Here is a 20650-nt window from a genome sequence, read left to right as displayed (position 1 = left end):
TATGAAGTTGCATCTAAGTCCTCCCCGATGGCGTAGTGACAAGGCTTGTAATAAAAGATCCCAGGTTCGAACCCCGCAATATAGTACCGTGGATCAAGCTCCACTAAACTGAAGGACCAGTCCTGTTTAGTCTATACGCGTATAAGTAGGGACAAACTGGCTTTTAAAAATCAGGACGATACAGATTCTCGGTCTCGTTCAAGACTTCAGTGCGATATTGAAAAATGTATCGAATCGAAATTTACTTACATCTTCAGACACATCTACCTGATTGACAGTTAATCATATATTTTGTTCATAGTTTTTGCGAAGTTGATAAGACTTGTGAGAATTGTGAACTTGTTTGGCTTGGTTGCACATATATTCAGGATAAAATTAGGTTTTCTCCGGATCGTAGCGTTGAAACACAAACTACAAAACGAATTTTATATTTAAAAAAAAAAAAACTTTTTCCTCGATGACATCTACACTCTGAAGGTGTGTGCAATGACTCGCTGTCCATGTTGTTTATTACTATACATACAAGGCTCGAGACTAAAAGGAGATTGGAGTTTATAAATCGAGAGGAGAATTGCAAGGGAAAAAAGGCAATCACAAAACTAAATTCAAGAAACAAAAAAAGCTCATTAATCAGTTCCAATGATCTTTATTTCCTTGTAGACATGCACTAGATAAATAGTGTAAAACATTTACTGTTTCTCTATTTCTCAAATTTCGTATATACATTCATGCAAAGAGTGCTACGTTCATATAGTTAAATGCGCCTCTGAGAACTGCAAGTGCGCTTTATATTACAAAATGATCTATAATTAAAGAGCAAACAGATTTAAGCTTTTGTTTACTGACATTTTCACGCATTTCATTCATTTTATGTAAAAGGAGACCAAGGAGAAATCAAAATTTTCCATTTTTTTTTTTCAATTAAAAATCGTACATTCAACTCCGAAATGCAAGGACAAGCAGTAAGTAAATAATTGCATCGTAAAATTATAAATGCTTCCGCTCGGCAAAACTTAGCGGAACGGGCATCGCCCACGCACATTTATGTGCACAAAATGAGCTCTCCTCCTTGATCCCGAATTGCAAGGGAAAAGGGCATTCACTAAACTAAATTCAAGAAACAAAAAAAGCTAATTAATCAGTTCCAATGATCTTTATTTCCTTGTAGACACGCACAATTTTCTATATCGTGAAGGTACTTTTTGCCACTGCGACGTGTTTGTAATAAGTTAAGTTATGCAGTGTGCATTGCACATCGTGCCTTGCAGGTACTGGGAAGGTGAAGGTACGACTCCACACTTTCTCACCTCTGACACAATCGCCTAAACTTCCCAGAATAACCCAAGGTGCTTCTTGACAAGAGGCTGCGCAACAGAGCAAATGATACACACGCACTCAACGCAAAAATTCAAAAAAATCACACCTGTAAACAAGCTAGAGGTTTTACGGAGGCAAATATTGGTCTAGTCTCGAAATTTGAGACCAATCAGAGATTACCATGATTCTGCTGATTCATGCCTTAGCGTAACAACATACGTAGTACTTAGGGTTATCTTCGGATTGCACTGATCATAGCGAGGAAAGGAAAATTACCCTTTAAGAAAAATCTAGGCGAGAACTAAACAAGATAGTGAAAAATTTACTTCAACCAATTTTACTTCACTATGCTATTTCCTCAGGTGTACCAATAACGTAACTACTTGATTATTTATGGATACGCCACGTTTTGTTCATAGTAATTACAAAGTAAATCCATTAGTGGCAAAATCCTGTTGTTTGTGGACAGATAACGTCGAAACTAGGCGTCAAAAAAAAATGTTTGCCTTAATGACCTCTATACACTGCAAGAGTTGGTGCGTTAACACGTATGTTGTCTATACTTTATATTTCGAGATGCGAGATGAGAACACGACAGGCACATACAACTCTAGGCAATGTCATTCTAGTTTCGATATAGTCACTAAATCAGTCACCTCGATAGCGGAACTAAAATCTCATTTGTATCAGTTAAATATGCGATCGTATATGCACTTCACCAGGGTTATGTAATTCTAAGGGAAAAAGAGTCATGTGGAATTCAGAACTGCACCAAAAAAGTTCACGCGCACAGGTTTTTTTTACGGAGAAACAAACAGTTTTACTATTTGCACGTAATAATTACGTTTGCAGCACTGCTTCCCAAACAGGCCGCACTGCTTACTTATACGAAGTCTTACAGTCCTCCAAAAGCAAATAAGTTTATGGTTATGACAGTAACAGTTCGACACGGTTCAACATGAAAATGTTATCTTGTAAGAACACTTGCTAACAGCAATATATACCTACACGTTTCTAATTTGAATAGCCAGTCAATATATTTTGCTAAAAATGTTAGTCTCGTAAACGCAATGTGTCAACTGACAAATATTTACAACTTTTTGACTCCAGCAACGCATTAAAAAACATTAACTGATGCACTTTTGATGCATCCGAATACAGAGAAATGCATCAAAGGGTACTTTTATCAGCTGCTGTTCCTGTACTGAAAGTGCATCAATTAAACCGATCAGACAACCAATACAAAGAAACCAAACTTACTCGTTTAATGTCTCTCGAAGCAAAAGTGCACCAAACTTCATTTCATGCATTTCGAGTTGTTGTGTACAGTTAGGAGTAAAAGTTAATTTTGTAAGCACCAGTAAGAAATGCATTATCTGTTCTCGTATTTCCATCAGCAAGCTCATTCACACCAACATAGTTTGCCCATTAATTTTATGGTCTGATAAATATCTGACCGCTTTTGTTTCTGAGTGTACCCTAGCGCCGAACTAAAACAAGAATTCGATGCACCAAAAAAAGTCAAAATATGGAAAACCATGCGAGTTTTTACCAGATCTGAAGGTGTATCAATAATTGAGAATTAGACCCAGAAAGCAGAACCCGTACTTCATAAAGGAAAGTTAATGCACTATAAACGTGCCTCGCGATATTAGCAACAAGGAAATAGCCAAGTGTTTCCGTCAGTAAACGACCAAGGACGGGAAACTCCCTTTACTGGTAAATAGGCTGATTCCTCAGCCAGTATGACCATTCGCCCATTCTTTTCGATAGGCGTTTATGAAGAAAACTGCTTGGCAAGTATGGAATGTTCAATATTTCCGTAAGAACCCTCCACCCTTGACAAAGAAAAATGGGGAAAGAAATAAATATTTTTCTCTCTATTAGTGTGCTCTCTCCTCACCACCCTCTGCCAGCTACAAGCCCCCGCGACAGCTACAGGGTTGGACTGATTTATTTTACTTCGCTTTTCTGCCAGTTTTGCTGATCGCGAAGATGAGTGGCGAAGAGATGAAGTTGGAATGACAAACTTACACATGGACAACACATGATCCGTAGTGTTATCCTAGCTGTGGGTCTACCCGCCAGATCCTAGTTAGCCTACAAAAATGCAGCCCAGGGTGCACTACGTGGAAGACAGCTACAGGTTCTCAACCAACGGTGGATCCAGAAAGAAAATTTGCGAGGGGTCCAGTAGGTAAGTCTGATTCTTCTTCAAACCATATTAAACACATACTAATATACGTGTTTGTGTGTGGTTAATTTATTATTATTCTAGTTGGAACATCAAGCCGATTTGAGATTTGTTATGCAGAAGTGTGCAATGGGATAATGGGATCTTAAGTAGAGGTGCTATCAGCAGAAACACGTACGCGTTTTATGGTTTTGAAGTTTAAGGACATTTCAATGATTTAGTGTTGTTAAGACACCTTTCCGATATGTCAGTGAAGTACAAGCTCTCATAACTTGCGAGATAAACAATGAAAATAAATTATGTATCTTGTCTTTAATCAGATAATCTTATCAGATTTATTACAAATACTTGCGCAGTTTATACGCCAGCCTGCTCCTTTGCTATTCCAAATTTATTTGACTCACAGCTGTCGATAAATGATAAGCTAGCTGTTCCTTTCACCAACTTCATGAAATATAGCCAAAACCGATAAGAGAAAAAATTCTACATCCCCTTTACAAATACAGAAGTACTGTACTAGAGAAACTCAGTGAATGGGGAGGCGGGGAGCAAACAGCCAATCATTATATGTGTTTGCCAAATTCTCATGCTTCCCACTTTTTACGTTGAACACGAGGGGTTATGGTCCCAACTACTCTCCCCTAAACATGCCACTGGCAGATCGACACGCAAACAAATGTCAGCCATTTATAATGCACACACACACACCTATGCAACACTGGGGATAAAAATATTAACCCTGTGTCTGGAAGAATTGTTGGGTATTAAAATCTTCAGTATTGGTAAACATTCTGTATCTTAACGCAAAATCATTGGAATATGTGAACTCATTAAAAATATGTAATTAATACTGCGGCCAATCAGATTGTTTCGTTCGTTGCTGTGATTTTTTTAAATATAGCACTAGTAAAAAAAAAAGTATACAGGAAAGCACTAGGAAAAAAGTATACAGGAAGCCTTGATTTAACGACTTGAGATTAAGTGAAAGTAAGGTGACTGGACATTATGTCAAAATTACGAACTTTTAAAGAAATATTTTCAATGTCTATCCCACAAATATGTATGTGCGTTATTCAATAAAAATTGCGTAAATAACCCATTTTGTGTATATTTGTATATACGGTATATACTCTACATACAAAATCTAATATACCTCACAATATGTGTGAAAATTCAGGTATGTCGTTCCTATAGCTACCTACCGTCAAGCTCACGTTGTGAAGAAGCCACGCTACCCAAGTACCGATAAGCTACGTGCATAACAGGTTAGACCAAATGCTCTTTACTTCTTACATATAAAGATGAGAGCGCCTCAATGACGATTCTAACCAGTTCGGGTAATAGACATTTATTTATTTCTTCTCTAAACAACATTGTGTAAATTTACCTGTGTCACTGGCCCATTTTACTTGAAGGAACATGCAACAAAAGAGCAGTGTTATGAAGCACTGCCTTTTTCTCATCACCCTTCAAATGTCCCTGCAGTCTCATGATTAACCATATCAAAAATGTTATCACTAGAACATATTCGAAACTAGACATTTGAACGTTCACTTGACCAGCAAAGTACGAAAGCAGATAGCGATATCCTTACGTCCTTGCCCCCTCACTGTTCAGGACATGCAATGTTTTCTAAATAGAACTTAAATCCGTGACCGTATGCAAAACTGTACTCTAAACGGACTGATATGAGTTTGGATATTTGTTTTAAGTCCACTTTAAGCTAATCGGGACTGGAGCTACAGTTTAAGTGGGATCCGAACCACAGTGTGCCTCCACTGAATATCGAACCTAGGACCCCTTTATTACAAGGCGACGATGTACCACTATGCCATTAGGTCCCTAATCATGTTTTACGAATGTAGCACATTGGTGTATCACACAACCCTACATAATTCAATAATAATAATTTGCTTTCGCTATCGTATTCTTATCTGTAATGGTTTTGTGGCCGTCATAAGGCTATGTTCCACCACTGGTATTAGAGAAAGCAAACTAAGAAGAATGGCTTTAAGAGTTCTAAATAGGAGTAATTATTCAGAATTTGGAATATTGTAGCAGATATTCGAAACGAGAGAAACGGAAGAAAGATCCAGTGTCAAATTTGTTAAGTTTTAATTTCCCGAACAGAAAAAATATTGAAAAAACAAATTCGATGGAACAACAAATACGAGTGCGTACACACACAATTTAGAGTAATTATTCACAGGAGTAACGTTTGCCAAGAATAACTAGGAAGGATATATGCAATAATGTCAACGACCTGAAATCAGATCAAGATTCTGATGAGAAACTTGACAGCCATGAGAAAGGCCATCTACAATATGGATGGATATGTAATCTACAAACAATAGCATCTAGTGCGGTTATTCCGGATGGCAAAGGTGGCGACACCTTTCTCGAGGACATAAATTAAAGATTGGCAAGTGAGTAATTATTTCATCTGACAATGCTCACCAGTTGTTATTTCTGTGGTTATTTACAAATGAGGGGATTTTCAATAGTGCAGACAAAATATAACATCACCCAAAGAATTTGATCAGTGGGTAATTAAAAATCATTCATTATTTATCTAAAGAAAATAGTCTTTAAAGGGTTTGAATCTCGAGCAAAGTATAGATATTTCTGTATTAGTAATCTTCCTTGCAACTAACTTCGAAAAGTCAACCATTAAGCTATTTGGAAGGAGGGGTCGACAACACGAGAGAACAAAACTAACTTTTCAAGGCGAGATGGCACAATCGAAAAATAAAATCATTCGATATTTCCAAAGTAATTAGTAAAAATTATATTAGTGATATACCTCAAGCTGAAGTTATTCTGGATACCTCTATTTTGTAATGGCCCTTGTGGCGTTAAGTATGCTTTCACCCATCTCCCCAATTGAAAATTTTGGACGAATCGCTGAATCTAGTAATTACTGCAACTACAAAACTATTGATACTTTAAAAGTCTTCGCAAATTTTTCCAAGTAAAAGCTCCATTTTGCTTTTTAGCATATATGAAGAACACTCCATTATTACATGTTTCTAATGTACGAAAGGTAATCATGTTATGTTCAGTTCATAAAATATCAAAATTAATTAAAAATTTGCAACTTACTAAATATTTTTGAGACAATGTTGTCAATATTTGAAATTCACAAATGTATGTAAACTTATTCCGAAAATAAAAATAAAATCAACAATATATAAAAATAGCCACATGCACGCAATAAGTTGGCATCTAAACATGCTGATTGGCTTTTTAACATCCTAGCCTGAATTAAGAAACTACTGGTTAAAATTCAAAGACTGCTTCACACTTGCTTGTCATTCCAATATATTTTTTTTCTTGTTCAATGTCCCTCTTCTCCATTAACAGGAAAACGCGCTTTTCTCGATCCAAGATTTCACTATTTGACCCCCATTTCATGTTCTATGTGAAGTTTGGTAATTCGAGTTACACTTGTTTTTCCATGTGTATTCACGTCATGCAACACTATCCACTATTTTCTCGGATTAATCGAAAATACCGGGAAAATAACTACGAAAAACCCAACGAGGATGTGATATCCTTTGTCATTATTCTGGCCTTGCAAGAGCTACATTCGGCAAAATCATTTAAGCTTACCGCCAATTCCCTGCCGAACTGGTCGAATGGATAATTTAATTTATTCCTTAATCCTGCAAACCTACTTTCTACCGCATGTATCGTTAGTATAAGAACCGCTATTGCGGCGTACAATTCCAGTTTGTGCGAGGACGGAAGACCAAATTAAAACTTGTCCCGCGACTCACTTTCACATGTGAACCAGGTCTGTTTTTTATCCATGAACAATGCTTCCAACCTTATCAGTCAAAATATTTCTTCACGGTCATTTCGCAAGTTATACGCAAAGCATGCCATATAGTTTATGTACGGCCACGGAAACTTGTAGATTGTAACATCTCCACTGAACAACAGTGGAAGATTAGTAGAAAGGAGAAAAAGACAAAGGCAAGGAGATTAAGAAACTGGGGAAATAAGAGGGTGGAGTGGAAAATTCTCCTTTTTCCTAGGAACACTCACTATCTATCTCACACACACACACACACACACACACACACTTACATGCACGCAGGGGCGATTCCTCCTCACTTCCTACAGTCTCATTTATACTTATTTCCATTTCTCTACTTTTTAGGAGTTTCATAATAAGGTAAAGGTAAAAAAAAAAGGTAAAGTGTTGCTCTGTGCTTAGCACCACGCCATGAAGGCGCCTTATAAAATTATAAACGCAATGTACCTACAACTGACTAGGTTAACTACTGTCAAGAGCTGTCTGCTGTCGCTCGCTCCAGCCGCAGCCCAAAGACGCTTTGATGAACCTCGTTGATAGCATTACAAACTGATGCGCGAGGAGTGGACGGGGCAGGTTGAGTTTTTTAAAGACCCAGCGAGGATGCACCAAGAGTTTCCTCAATCAGTGATGCTAACCCCAGCAAAATGGTACTAAACCTAGCACAGTTTGATCTTTGTTGGCACCTAAGCCAAGCGTCAGGTCAACCTTGCAGCAGGTTTTAGCATATGTGGATCCAAACGTGCGCGCAAGAATATAGTTCCACTGAGACGGGTTCTATTCCGACACAACTGCATACTTGCAAGAAAACAGTTATTTAATTTGTAATATACAGACAAAATAATACATCCATTAGCAGGTATGGACTTAATTGGTTGCAATCACTGTGCAGACGAACTTAGAACCGCAGATTCGCCAACTCGAATCTGTATTGCGTTGAAGAGACATTGAAACTTTAGAGCGAGTCGAGCGAGACTGAATGCGTTGCAGAGCGCGTGCAATCGGCGATACCAGTGTTGCACATCCCACTATTTTAACCCTATGTTTATTGTAGAGCGGCGAGAATGGCTGAATCTCCTGTTCAGCGCGCGGTTTTACCCGAATGTTATTTTGGGCTTCATCCGAAAGGAAATGTTCTTCAAAGTCAAGCAAGTTGTTTTAAATGCATAATCCTCCTTGCGGCAACAAGATCAAAGTAAAACAGGGCGTGAGGTGATTTGCCGTCAATGTGCACACGAATTGTATCACGGGTGTTGAATGATTTGCGGTTTGAGTTTAGCAAGAGGAAACGATTGTTTGTTGTTTGACGACAAAAGAATCTCCGCGGTATTAAAAGGTATCGCAGTGAGAAGAAACATGTTTATTATTTGGATGAGACGTCCTTCAACTCTGTGGGTGGGGGAAGGGGGAATAAACCATGGAAAGATACCACCATGCAAAACCACCGCCAGGGCTGAAGAAACCAACGATGGGGGGAAGGGGGAGGCTTATTGTTTCACCCACTGGCGGCAATGAAAGCTTTGTTGAAGGCGCATATTTACTGTTCCGCGCAAAGAAAGGGAAGGGTGATTATCAGCAACAAATAGACAGACCAAGATTTGAATCCTGGTTTAGTGAAGTGATTCATAAATTGAAACCAGAGTAATAGCGACAGACAATGTACCTGATTGTATTTATCACCAATAACAAATCATGCTTTTTTGGTGGTACAACTTGAAGTGCGTGTGTCTTACAGTAACGGATGTATTGCGAACGAAGCAACCAAGTTTTTCATAAATCTATTTCTTTCTAAACCAAAAACAATAATTTGTCATTAAATTCAAGAGGGGCCTATCGTTGTTTACTTTTATCTTTGTTTATTTTTATTTTTGCGTGCTCGAAATATACACACATGCTCTCATGTTTAGAAGTTGTTTCGCTCTTATATTAATGACACATTTATTAAATAATATATGCGCAGAAAGTACTTTTAAAATGTTATGTTTCAGGAGACAAAGAGAAGCAAAAATACATTCCACTTGACATGCATGCGGGTTTTGATGTGTTGTGCGGTTGGCAATACTGTAGATTTTCTCAGTGTCTCCGATGTAAGCAGCTCGGCGGTTGAGGAAAGACTGGCACGGAAGATTCTGAGCTCAGTTCTCGCGCGGATTGATACATAAAACCTGCTGCAAGGTTAGCCTGACGCGTGGCTTAGCACCCTGCTTTTGGTATGATGGTAAAATCTACCATAATCTGTAAAATAAGTATCTGAAATCTAATTCAAAGGAATGTTTTCAGGAAATAAAATAAAATTATGTCCAAATCTTAGTTCTACTTCACCAGCGGACATCTTTCAAATAAAATAGTGCGCGTCTATACACAGCGACAAGCTTTTTACAACCATGTCACGATCCATCCTCTTATTTCTTTAAACAAACAATTTCCTCAAACAGTTTCAAACCATTTCGTTTGTTGGGCCATTGTACACAATTTTGTGGGAAAATTAACATTACATAACTGTAGTGAATAATAAGTAACACAAGTTCCAACTCGCAAAGTATAGATGCATAATTGAACTTGAAACTACAGTTATAGGAAAAAAATAATAAATACTAGCACAATTTAGAAGCATTATAGCATAATTTCACAGTTCAAGGAGCACTTTATTAACCTCAATTCACAGCGGGACAAAATCTAAATTCTTGCAAAATCTAAAATATCGTCAATGCTATTTTCGTCGGTTTTTATAGGTTCACATTAAAATATTTCCTAGTTCAAGGGGGGCAAATAGCCCCTTGTCCTACCTTTCGAAACCTTCCTCGAATTACCGTAACTTCTTCCTCCACACCAAAAAAGCCACGAGTCGCCACTGCATGCACGTTTTGCCCATCTGTTTCTCTTAGATTTTTATTTTAACGTATCTGTGTCACTTCCTTACTTCCTATGTCACCTGCCTTTAGAAGTCATTTTTCAACTTTTGGCTAATCGCTGGTCAGTTTATCTACAAGGCGCACACAATTTATGATAATTTTGGATCTAAATATACCCTCACCCCAGTGGCGTGCCCAAGGGGGCGTTGGTGGGGGTCATAATCCTCCCCCTTTTGGTCCAATATTTCTAAAGAAAAGAACGTTAAAGGCAGGAAAATATGGCAAAATGAGAACTGACTAATTAAAAAAGTACCTATAACCCCTCCCATTCGAAAATCCTGGGCACGCCACTGCCTCACCCCCATCCCCCACAGTTGGGAAAATTATAGATAACATCTGGCTACACTTACTGAACAGAAAATTGATTCTGGCGACGCACAACCGATACACCAGTAAAACCGGCAAGAAAGTAATCAAACTTTAAAATTGTTTAGGGTTATTTTTTTGTTTTTATTATTGTTTATGTAGATTTTCTAGTTCAAGGATGAATGATTAATTCCCAGTATCTTTTCAGAAATAGCGGCCATTTTGCACTGCTATTCTTTCACTTCTGGCTAATCGCAACTATGAGGGGAACAATTGGATGAACTTTATGAATGGGCACGCAAAGAAACACTGTACATTCACACTCAGGTTAGAGTTTAGGTGGCTACAGCCGCGGGCCTCCATATGCAGAGAGCTCCACCGGGGGAAAATTGCATTGAGAAAGGCCACATATAAAAAAAAATGTGGTAAAAATGTCACCAATCACTTGATGTATAGGGGGCCTCACAATATTGCAATCTCCCAGTCTGCTCATGCCCAAGTCCGAATTCGAACCCTGAACCTCTGGTAGTGAAACTGAGTAAGAACACTCAACCCACACTAGCACCGACGCGACAGGTGGCAAATTACATACTTAATTCAGTCAAAATAGAGCATACGAGAAAACACACGGATCTGTGTAAGTAGCTTCAATTTTAATACACAGCAATCCTACAAGTGTTTGCAGCAATGCAACTGACAACTTAAGCACAGTCAAAATTACATCAATAGTAATCCATGTATAATTAAAGTGTATATATTCCCCTCCCCACTTATCCTGCAAAAAATGGTGCTGCACGTATTTTTTGCCATAACCGTCACGGTGCACAAAAAGTGTAACATGAAACAAAACGGGACTTACAAAAAACACATTCCCAACAGCGTGTTAAGACAATCTTGCGATCCTGTTTTAAGTTTACAACGAACAACCATGTAGTCAAATCCTCTACCATAGAATTTCTCTGGGCAAATTATTTCACCTTTCCTCTACAGCCACGTGGAACATTTCCACGTAGCTGACAATCTTAAAAACGTGTCCTAATTGTGTTGTCAGGTGCAAGTTTCACCAGAACATTCATTCTACGCGATTGTCAAAATTCGTGTTGCAAAAGTGTTTCCTCCATTATCCGGATATGCCCTTCCCTTTGGCAAGACCCGCCCCCCAACGTAATACTCCGATGTACTCATGTCTCGTCAGCATTTTGTCTGACGTCTCACACGGAAGTAATATGCATGTGGGAACGTTAAACTTGCTATCTCGTCAAAACTAAACAAAGTTGTAACTACTCCACGTAAGAGACAACTACAGTTCATTCAGAAATTAATGTTAACTATATTTTTCAAGCAAGTGCAACAATCATGAAACTGAATCAATGACCGGTACAAAAACTGTCACATCCTGCAGCGTGTTTGACTGTTCTTAGAGCCTATGATACACAAAGTTTAAAAATAGGACGGTATCGTATTTTGTGACGCGAGAAACGTAAACCAACAGTCCAATGCTTGTGGAAACCAAAAATATACACTTCGCGAGGGAAACTTTAACTTCCAAACTTGTACTGGAACTGCAGCGAACCACAACACGATTTTGACTACTGCAAGTACACGAATTCTAAACTTACCTGGATTGTTGCGTTTGAGGAGGGTCACAAAGACTTTCAATGCGGCACAGAAAACTCTCACTAACGACGAGAAGATGTGGCTACAATCACACGTATACAATAGACGCCAACAGTTTGTGACCAACTCACGCGTTTATCCGCGTCGCACATGCCCAACTTCGCCGCCAGATCCGTGACCTGAAGACCGAATGAACTTTCCAGTTCTGCGCATGCGTTGTTCTGACTCCTCCCCGCATCAGTCAGGCCACCCGTTGGAGTGAGTGCTGCCGGTGTTTGACCCTCAACAAGGCCAGGGAGAATTCGCAAGTTTGCTGTGGCGCAGGGACGGGAGGGTAATGGGGTAAATTATACCCCTCCTACGTTTTTTGAAGTGGTACAGTACCCCATAAATCAAGGGCGCCCGCAGGGGGCTCTTGCTCCTCCTGAGATATCTGTGAAAATTTCATGTAATTCTAATCGTGAAATTGTAGCGATGTTACGTTTTCACAAGATACATTAGAATCATGTTGACTGCCTGCCGTAACCAGGGGCGTGCGGGAGGGGAAAAATGGTCGGGACGGGATTGTGAAGGAAATATTAAAAATTCTGACGTTCGGGACTGAAAAATTCTCCATTTCCCGACCAGATCGGTAAATTTTCAGTGAAAATCTCGAATTGCACACACTATTTCCCCTTCAAGTGACTGTTTTTGCACTTCTAGAATAAACACTGTTAATTTCAAGAAATCCCAGACACTTATATTGCGGAAAATATCAAGAATTAATCTCTTTTAAACAAGATCTTTTGGAATTTCTCGGCTGGTCGGGATTACGAAAAGTCGGAAAATTATTTTCCTAAGTCGCGATCTGACCTTGATAATTTACACCCCGTCATTTTGAATTATTACTATTTTTTTTACAGTACTCTTCTGCATGTAGAAACGTGGAACAGAAGTACCATGAAGGACAGTAGAAGGACAGCCAATTCTCGGCACGTACTTTGGTAGAGGGTACATAAACTGAGACATCTTGTTGCAATTCAGAAAAGGCTATTGCAAAATCTCAGACGCCAAGGACGGTAAAAAGATCACTCAGTGCCATAAAACCAAAGGAAATAACAAGATATTTACTTACTAGAGTTCACTTTGTAGCGTACACTTGATATTGTTTATCTATTTTACTGCTCGTTTCAATTATCACAACATGGGATTTCACTATCTTTGAAACGTACATAAATTATTACTTGTTTTCACATTCCGTGATTATGAGCAGAATGCAATACTGTATTCCGTCATTTTGTGCATAAATAAATAAATTGAAAATGTCATAATTTTATCACACATTTTTTTGCACATATTTCAATAGCCCTACACAGCAATTGTATTTTTTAACTTTGAATAATGAAAAAGTCACCTTCTTCTTTGTGGTCTAATTTGGAGACGAGTCCAAGATGGTCTTTTAAAATTCGAGAGGAGAATGAAACTAAATCTTTCGAGACAAGATCGAGACAAATCTCTGTAAAATTAGACGAGACTTTGTATCCGAGGTTCTCGGTCTTTTTTTATCTTTGGTATGGCATTAGCAGAATTACCTTAAAACAAATTTGCATTACTATGGGAAGTATTCAGGCATACCCAAGTGGTCCCGGGTTCGATACCCAGAAGAGGCACATGTCACAGTGGTTCGCATCCCACATTAAATTGTAGGTCCAGTCCCGTTTAGCCTTTCTGTGCATAAAGTGGACTTAACAATTCAACAAGTTATTCAGACATACCAAGCACATATCTACGTGAGTATTTACAGGTGAATCTTAATCTTATAATTATTTTATTCTAATATCGTAATTGTGTACGTATGTGTTGCGAGGTTGCCTATACTCAGGATAAAATTCCGTATTTGGAGGGTTCGAAGAGAAGAAAAAAGGTGTCAAGTAGCAAAGTGTCGTAATGACGCTGCGAAAGTTTTGTAAGTTGAAACACTGCACATATTGCTAAAACTATATATTAGGTGGTGCGAGATGAGATAACGGACAGGGCGTAGTCGCCTTATAATCAAGGGGTCCCGAGTTCGAATTCTAGGGAAGCACATTTGTTTGGATTCCACTTTAAACTGTAAGACCAATCTCGATTAGCTTATGTGTGCATCAAGTGGGCTTAAATCAAACTTCGACAAACTTTCGAGACTTCACACCAGGGCCTCCCCGCTGACGTGAGTAGGAACGTCGTCGCTTTGTAATCAAAAGGTCCAGGGTTCGATACCAGGTGGAGGCACATAGTGGACTGGATCCAACTTTAAGCTGTAGGCCCAGTCCCGATTAGCCTATCTCTGTATAGTGGACTTAAAACAACAACCCAACCCAACGAGAACGAGACAGGCATTTACAAATCGTCACGAGACGGAACAGACATTTAGTCCAGACGGCTCGAGCGCGTAAAATGGTCCAGGTTCGATCTCTGTAGCGAAGTTCCCAGGTTGGAGTCTTGGCGCTTGCTAGTGTTCCTTCGTCAATTTTAACTAATCATCACTCATCCTCGTCGTCGCGATTAGTCAAAAAACGACAGAAAAGCGACGTTCTAATTACCAAAAATAGACCTTGCCACACAATAGACAAGATGAGACTGTCAATCTCGATATCATTCCTATTTTAATGGAGTAGGGATGTTTGGTTTCTAAATAGTAAAATGAATATGTACAGTTTTCCGGTTTTACATTTCATTAAATTTCAAATGAGCCCAGAACGAGGCTTAGAATTTGATCTGTTCCGAAATTAGCTGTTTTTAAAAACAGTTAAAACTATATCTTCAAAATAACCATAACATTCTAAATAATAATAATAAATGTGTGTGTGTGTGTGTGTGTGTGTGTGCTTGCTTGTGGATTGAATGAATGTTTCCATGCAACTTTATAATATTATTATAGTATTCTTTATTGGTATTCAACTCGGACTGCAATTCAAGGAATGTCCCCAGCTTTAAATCATCAACGTAATAAGACACACATTTATTGAACAGGCTACAGAGAGGCTCAGAGACCAAAATACAGAAGAAAATCGAAAAATATGGCAAACTTTTTTTGTAGTATTAGTAGTAGACGAGTAGAGAAAGAGGCCGATGATCTTTTCAAGCAACCAGGGATAGATGCTATTATTAGTGATGAGATATTGTTGCTTTGAAGTTGAGGAAAAGTGGCTGACCGAGGATGGTGTATGACTACAGCTAAAGATAACAAAAGTGATAAAAGACCAGGACTTGAAGCCGAAATCGCATCGGGGGAAGTTCTAAGAGAATTCGTTTGTATCGTCTACGCTATATCCGCTCTCTTTTTAGGTTGAAAGTTCGACGAAAGCGCCAGACGGGGTTTCTTTTCTTGGTCAACAAAGCCGGTGTTTTCCTTTGTACAGCTGTTTCGGATAGGATTCAAAAAATGTAAATAACCGCAGCATACCATTTCTGTTTGAATAATAATAATACCAAAAGTACCGCTGAGTACTAGTGTATGGGAATAACAATATTACCAATAACAATAATAATAATAATAAAAACTAAATCGATTGTATTGTTACTTATTATTATACTTCTAATGGCATATTCACTTCAATAGTGGCGATAGCATATGCTTTCCAGGGGATTAACATTTTGATGTGCCATTTTCAGTCCTTATGGTGCGCCATGAGGAACACTGTTCTGTGGGAACAAGGTTAAGCAAGACGCAAAATGATTTCTTGCTCATTACGTCGTTATTTCTACACATGAGAAAAAAGAAGTCAAGGTCAAAGATTAACTCCGTATTTCGTAGTAATTCTTTGAACTAATAAATTTCTGTAGTCTTGTGTTGTTGCCCAACAGCAACAGTAACGCAACGAATTTAAGGAGGGAAATCAAACTTTTGACTTCCTCCCCTTCTTTTCGAAATGTATTCGATCCCCAAAATATATCTTGTAATTATCATGGGAATGCAAATTAACTCGGACACAGGCGGTACGAGGATATAGTTCATTCAAACCAACGCTACCATTGGATGTACATATTTATTCAGCCTTACACATAGTGTAGGTCACCAAACTTCAGCAGCCATGGAGCTACTTCCCAGATTTGCAAATCCGTGGCAAGCTACCAAGGTGGATTTAATGTTTATGATTTCTTGGTCCATGAAACCCTCAAGATATAATGAAGCTCTTTCTTAATAGACGATGGAAAATTTCATTGTAATATCGTCAGACTTTCTGGCGCAGTAGTGATAGGAAAGTTATTTTAAAAAGCATCTGATACTTGCGAGTAACAGACTTACTTGTGTTTATTTGTGTCTCTGATACATAATAGTAAGTCTTCATATAGGCTATTAATGTGACGAGACGAAACACTGAAGTCTTCAAATGCAATTATGACAAATTGTAATAAAGCGTGGACGTTCTAAATTTTGCATGCAACGAAGAGATTATGCAATTTCATAAAAATCCCTTCATCTTAACATCCAGAGAAGACACATAATTGAAAACAGGGTTTCCAACTTCAGCTCTTCCCACACGTTATAAATTTTCAAGTTATCAAATTTAAGTGGTAAAGTATCTAAATTTAAAAGTAACTATCGATAACGTTTCTTCTATTATACAAAAGTAACTCTGTTACAGTTACAGCTAATACTTACCTTTCTATGTAGCTAGTTACAGTTAGAATTCCTAAAAATAAAGTTATAAGTAACTAGTTATTTCCAAAGCTATGGTTTCTCGTGTGGATGACTCTCAAAGATTTATGTTTGATTGAGTTCTTGTTTTAAGTCCACTTAATGCAGAGATAGATTTTAAAGTAGGATCCGAACCACTATGTGCCTCCACCGGGTATCGAATCCGGGATTCCTTGATTACACCCTAAAAGATTTATGTGGGTCAATATTTGTTTATATTGACATTGTTATTATGTGCTCCAAAAAACGATCCTCTCATAAATTCAACCTTATATATACAATTTCATTTTACTTTCATCATGAAATTTATCTTGGGCCATGGCCTACTCTGACCCTCTTTTGGCGCGCCCATGAACATTATATTCACATCATGACTGAACAACGACACGAAACCACTGTGTGTGTCCAATTAAACCTATCGTGTATAGCTTATATAATACTTAATACCAGGGTTTAATTAGGTATCTGTACATTGTTACAATATTATTTATACTGTGATAAGTACAGCTTTTGTTCAGTACATTTTCACAGTTACCATCCCAAGATTGCGGTTGCATAACAAACTAAAGAAAAATTGCCCAATGTGACCTTCACGTTGATGACAAGTAAATGGCAACTTACTGTCCTCGTCTCTTTCAGTTTTCGACTTTAAGTATGTAATTTGTCAAACTTGATTTAACACAAATCATCCTTGAGACCAGACAAAGATTATAGCCTTATGGGGAAATGATCTACGGAAGAAAACATGGCGTTCCAATGATATCACAGGAAGGACTGTTATACCCTGGTCAGCCTTACTCATTATAGGTGGGTTTCATGCAGGGTGGATCAATTTAAATCAGGTGATTTTCTTGAAAAAAATCACTGATTTAAATCACTCTTTCAAATTCTTTATTCTCGCCCACGCAACCTGTGGCAGCCAGTGGCGTATGCTGAGACCAAGATCAGGGCTATCTCCAAATATAGTAGTGTTTCAATTTTAAATGAAAATGTATCCGGCAAAAAAAAGAGGGGGGGGGGTCTCTTCCTCATTCATTTTGGATTTTTTTGTTTACATCGATATCTTGCCATTAAAAACAACAATAGTAGGCAATGGACATAAACTATTTCATGCTTATTTATAAAGAGGAGCGGTCTATAACATGCAATATGTAGGACCTACATGCGAGTATGAAATAATAATTAACTTCTTACCTTACTTGAAGATAAACTCCATTCTTCTCTCCTTTTCCGTGAATTTTTTTTTGTCACTTTATCGAAGAATGTGTCCTCACATGAATTTCTGATGTTGATTAGAACCCAGGCGCGGCTCGTGCATTATTTACCCGGGGGTTCACTGAAGTCATGTGACATATATTCAGTTTCCGCAAAATAAACTTCCTTCGCCTAACAAAAGGATGGGGGGCGGGCTTAAAAGATTTGTCCAGAATTTTTTTTATCTGGGAGTATAAGGTTTTGTATTAGGGGTGTGCGAATAAATTTAGGGCTGAAACTACAATAAATTGTGCCTTTATGAAAAAAGTTGAGTTTTGTTGGAATGGACGTCCTCAAGTAGGGGCAAGTAATATATTTTTTCCTCAGGAGGAGCAAAAAACACTCCTTCAGTCTGAAGTTACTGCAACGCTTTTATAATAATTACCAAAAATTACTGTGACTGAAATTAAATTATATGCGTGTAATATATAATTTTTGGTTTACATTCAATTTCCATGGGGGGCTGCCCCCTTTTCCCCTTCCGGACGTCCATGCCGACTAATCAGAACTGGTCCTACATTTATTAAAGGGAAATGGCAACTAATGGCATGTGCATACTAGAAATCGAACCTGAGACCCTTTCATTGATACAAGATAGCTTTGTTCAAATTTGGGGCTGGTCGACCAGCACACGCTTTTTTTCAGTGGACAAGGAAGTTTGTTTAAGTTAATTATGTGCATTTCTATCGGTCATTTCTTACCTGCGCGGACAGCAACGCCTACACTGCATTAAATGACATAACCTAGGTAAAGTCCATCCCTCGCTTCACTCGCAGCTTCACTTAATACTTTCCAACAAGTATCCAAGCACTTCAAAAACTAACAGGCTTGAGACGATTGACACCGAGCGACAGCGAGTCACGTCTTCGCGCCATTCTTTCTCTTTCGCGAACCCGAAGTGTTTCCACCTTTAAGGAAAAACCTCTGAATGTATGCACGAGCTATTTTGGTAATGTATCTCCTTTATTTTAATTCATCGCATCTAATTCCAGCTTTTATTTGTTTCCACTCATCCATCTCTGCCACAATCTTGCATTTATTCCAAGAAGTTCGGTACAAAAATGATACAAAGAGAATATTGAATATGTAATGTGTGCGCTTCAAACTTGGACCGCACACAGCAACACTGGAAGGGAGGAAGCCGCGAGATCGGAGCCTTGTCCCGCGCCTTCTGCGAGAGAACGAACTGCGCATGACCGTTGGGTGGCACATAGGTTCTTCAAATCTCACCTTCCATGTATTTTGTCCTATACCCTCCTCGAGCTTCTGCTCCCGCACGAAGCTTTCACAATGGCAAGAGCTGTCCTGTGGGGGTTCAACTGAGGGTCTGTATCGGGGCGGCCGAATCGCGGTTTCTTCTTCTCAGCAAAAGAGTTCACCGTATTACGGGCACAAATACATGACTTATTGTGTAGAATTTTTAGCGAAATAATGTGAAAATGTAAAGACATTGTTTATTGTTCATTCTCGAGGTGATTATCGTATATTACTGGGGGTTCACTGATCCTGTGCGCTATAGGGCCAACCGCGCCTGTTAGAACCCCTATCTCAATAGACATTATAGCTAAATTGCTAAGCCGCGTTTGTCCCTGTGTTGCTCATTGTGGCCCCTAAATGCACATTCTTGCTTCCCCAGAAATGCTATTGCATCAATTAATCTTCTTATAATAATTCTGTTTTCCTTCACTTTTTCATTATGCAAACTGTCAGCAATCTTCTTTTGCAAATTCAAGGAATGATCAATTCTTTGAGAACCGAATGTCTGTAAGTTACTGAACGCACGTATATGACTAAGTGATTTTTGGTGTTTATCGCAAGCAGTTACCAAATAGTTTAAATTACTAAATCCTGTTGTATTCTAAGGACTTTTGTCGGTAGAAAAAGCAAACATGCCCAGCAATACAACTTATTAAGTGCACTCGACCCAGTCAACCAAAGATATTTTTGGTAGCTGGTCTCGTGAAAACGCCTAATATATACCTTATTTTTGTCTTTCTGCACGACTGTAAGGTCCGGAAGAGGTGGAAGAGGCTTACCTGTCTATTATTTGCATCCTATCCTCGTAAGGAAGCCGCGAGAATGGCGTCTTTGAGACAAGTTCGGTGATTAAATCCATTTTCACACGCCCACGGAACAAAAACACAGACCAACACAACACATGTCAAAAACACAGCACAACAAAACGGCCTCGATCACTGATTTTTTTTTAAAAAAGGATTCCCATCCATGAACACGATACGCGGGCGACACAAAGAACTCGGATCTCGAACACAACAAGTTTGACCATATATCCCTTCTTTTTGCGGAAACTACCACCGACCCGCGTGGTTGAAAACACGTGCGTGAATGGTTGCTATGACAACATGGATTGTTTATGTTGCCAAACGTATTTCATTGGGATGACTCGGGCCGAAACCCCCACCGCGAGGGCGAAGGTTTTGACATTTTGACAGCGGGGGGAGGTGGGAGGGGGGTTGCTTGAAACAGAAGTAAACAGGATGGCAACATGGCTGACGTCATCAGAATGTCCCATATAGCTGCGACCGGCTGCGACCACAGTCGAATTTCAT

The 20650-nt window shown here is 38.8% G+C and overlaps 1 protein-coding gene across 1 annotated transcript in view; it reads right to left on the bottom strand.

The window, feature by feature from the left end:
• The window catches only part of LOC145994700 (long-chain-fatty-acid--CoA ligase ACSBG2-like), a 100924-nt gene extending 88572 nt beyond the window's left edge, over positions 1 to 12352 (bottom strand). The window contains exon 1 of the mRNA XM_083130869.1: positions 12169 to 12352. The gene's annotated coding sequence lies outside the window, so the exon portion shown is untranslated. The remainder of the gene's footprint in view (positions 1 to 12168) is intronic.
• Between the last annotated feature and the right edge of the window lie 8298 nt (positions 12353 to 20650).

Source organism: Lepisma saccharinum, chromosome 11 (genome assembly GCF_977018435.1).
Source record: "Lepisma saccharinum chromosome 11, izLepSacc3.1, whole genome shotgun sequence".
NCBI lineage: Eukaryota > Metazoa > Arthropoda > Insecta > Zygentoma > Lepismatidae > Lepisma > Lepisma saccharinum.
The sequence above is the reverse complement of the archived record's forward strand: the minus strand, read 5'-3'. Positions and strand labels throughout refer to the sequence as shown.